This window comes from Camellia sinensis, chromosome 8 (genome assembly GCF_055761805.1).
Source record: "Camellia sinensis isolate YWXY chromosome 8, ASM5576180v1, whole genome shotgun sequence".
In the NCBI taxonomy this organism is placed as follows: Eukaryota; Viridiplantae; Streptophyta; class Magnoliopsida; order Ericales; family Theaceae; genus Camellia; species Camellia sinensis.
In genome coordinates, this window is record NC_138968.1 from 172,930,258 (window position 1) to 172,933,393 (window position 3,136).

The 3,136-nt window shown below is 33.5% G+C and overlaps 1 pseudogene; it reads right to left on the bottom strand.

Moving 5' to 3' along the window:
- Positions 1–2,264: 2,264 nt before the first annotated feature.
- On the bottom strand, positions 2,265–2,930 carry LOC114312140 (uncharacterized; annotated as a pseudogene).
- Between the last annotated feature and the right edge of the window lie 206 nt (positions 2,931–3,136).

Here is a 3,136-nt window from a genome sequence, read left to right on the forward strand (position 1 = left end):
CAAAAATCTAGGGAAAAAAAAAACACGCAGGGGTCAACCCTTTGGGCAAGGGGGTCGACCCTTTATGTAGAAAAGGTAATCTGGTACAAGCAAGGGGGTCGACCCTATTTTTCAACAACTAACACAGAAATTCTGCAACATAAGAGTGTCTACCCTATTTTCCAGCGACGCCTCCAGAAACTTCACCAACAGGTAAGGGTCGACCCTTAGGAAGACTGGTGTCTACCCTATTTTCCAGCAACACTTCCAGAACATGACAACATGCAAGGGTCGACCCTTAGGAAGGCTAGTGTCGACCCCAAGGCAAAATTTCTAAGTTCCCAAGGAACTTTCGACAAGAACAAACGCGAACAAACAAACCCAAACGAGTTTAAATCGGATTGTACTCCTTCAAAACCAATAGACAACAACTCCAAAGACTCCCAAGATAAAAATAAGGATATTAAACATACTCTCCAAAGGATTAAAGGATGCGGGTGTTACAGGTTAGATTTTGATATATCACTTTATAATAAAAAGTCGATTGACGTGTTTTTTATTATACAAACAACACTATCATGTCATTTTAGGATAAATTTTTGCATAAAAATTCTAGTGAAATAATATTTTTCAACCAAAAAAAAAATCGTTATAAGGAAAAAAATAAATAATGATCAGTAGAGAGTAAAGGGACAAATGATACATAAAATATAAAATGCAAAAACAAAAAATGATCAGAAGTAAAATAAAAAATGTGTACTTAAAGGATGAAAGAGTGTGTTTTGAGTTGTCTGGAATGATTTAAATAGGTGTACTTTTTGATTTTTTATGAAAAGATGTGTAAAAAAAGTAGAGAGATGATGTGACCTACAAAAAATAAAAAGATAAAAAGTGTGCTATTGTAAGAGATGTCAAACAGATTATTGTCTCGTAAGGATAGAGAAAAAATAATGAATTGTATCATTTCACGAATGTAATATTTATAGGATAAGAAATATGTGAATGACATGTAATCAGGGCTGGCCCTAGGCTAAGGCTAGTGAGGCATGTGCCTAGGGCCCCCAAATTTTGGCCCAAAATACGGGCCCAAATTTTGAAAATCCTTTATACCATTAAGTTTTAAAAAAGGCTTAATTATTGTTAGAGGCCCTCCAAAACAAAAAGGGCCACTAAAACAAGGCCCAAACACAAACATGTTATAGGCCAACATTAAAAAAAAGTTAGCTCAATTGAAAAAAAAAAGTTAGGCCAACACAAACATATTACTCAAAATTTTTGTTTGATAAATATGTATAAGGGCTTCTCTTGAAACTTCGCCTAGGGCTCTATAATGTTTTGAGAAGATGGTTAAAAGCTGGCTTTTGGCTTTTAATCAAACTTTTGAATTTTTTAGAAAAGTGATTTGGGAAGTTGGTAAAAAACTGTTTTTGGCTTTTTTGATTAATATTTGTTTATGATGTCACATCACAATAAAATAGCTAAACTACCCCCACTCAATGTAAAAAATTTATATTTTCACACATGTAAATATAAAAAAAATATAAAGGATATAATTGTAATTTTATATGTGACTTTTTTGGACTTGCCAAATGACTCCTTACTGAAAAAGCCAACCTAACTTTTTTTAGCAAACAAGCTACATACATAGCTTTTTACTAAGTTGCCAAAAGAGCACTGAATTCAAGACCGGCCCCTACATGTAACGTATGACGGCTAAAGTTTTGAGATAGAAAAAAGAATTGGTTATATAGAAAAAGAGTGTACAAGAAGGATCTTCATCATCTTTCTTTTTCTAAATTATAAATCATGAAATTTGTTTTTAAATTTAAAAATTCAAAAATTTTAGTATTAAAAATAGTCAAATTAATTTATTTAATTTATTTATAGGGAAAAAAATTAATTATAGGAAAACAATCAAATCAATTTTCCAAATTAATTCTAAGGAAACAAAATCAATCAAACAAAACAATTTAAATAGATTTAAATTGATTTTTGTTTAATTTATTTTAAGGAATAAAGGATTTTAGGTGGAGATTTTAAAAGATGTACAAGTAAATTAGAAAGTCAACAAATCATATTTGAATATTTGATTTTAGAAAATGATCATTTTTTAGGGAATAGTTAGGCAATTGGTTTGAAGACTCTGTATTTATTTATTTTTAATTCAAAAATTATGCAAGACACACAAGAATAATTTATTATTTTTAAAATTTTAAAAAAAAAATGAGGTTGAGGATGTGGATGCTTGGAAGGTTTTTTACTAAAAATCTCATTTTATATAAAGATTAGCCTGTCTTTTTCCACAACCAGTTCTTGCAGAACCCAGAAACAATAGCCTCCTTGTTCATCCCTTCTCTGTACTCAATACAATGTTCGTTCAACCCACAGGTGACATGGAAGGATAATGGGCACCTGAGCTCTGAATAGTCTATTGCACAACCACTTGCTGTGCTACACACATAACAACTCTGTTCCCACCTTCTATGAGGAACCTTAGGACAATCAACCCCTTCTCGAACGAAAAGCGCACACACTATGTGAGCCCACCGGCCGTCGTTGGTGGGTTTGATTGCACCACCAGTGACTGGGCAGAGGCAACAAGAAAAACAAGAAAAGGGCTTGGCAGTCCCATTTTAAGGTGATTGAGAAGCTAAGCATTGGGTACAGAAGCAATCACCTCCTGGAACAACATTAATAAGGGGAGAGCCATAGCAAGTTGAGTGGACCATGAGGTCACACCCATCACAGAACACAATTGTGTCTGATGGATCTCCATCTGTGCATTGACACACAACACATTCAATCCCATCATCATCATCATCACCATGATCACCATGATCACCAACACCATCTGATTTTTCCAGTTCTGCAATTTGATTGATATCATTCGTGATTGGAACATCCTCCCCTACTAGTGGGTTGCTTTCTTCATCATCATCATCAAAGAACATGTATAAATGTTTGTATGGTGCATGTATAATGGAGAACTAACTCGATTCATTTTTCTTACAAATTGCCCAAATAATGAAGTAGCAAAAAGAGAGAAAATAACAAATTCGCAGTCGATGCCCTTTTTGTTGGGTATACCTCCTTATTGGAGTATGGGACCTAATGGTTTATTAAAAGAGTTTAATTCGGTTTGGTATTAGTTATAATA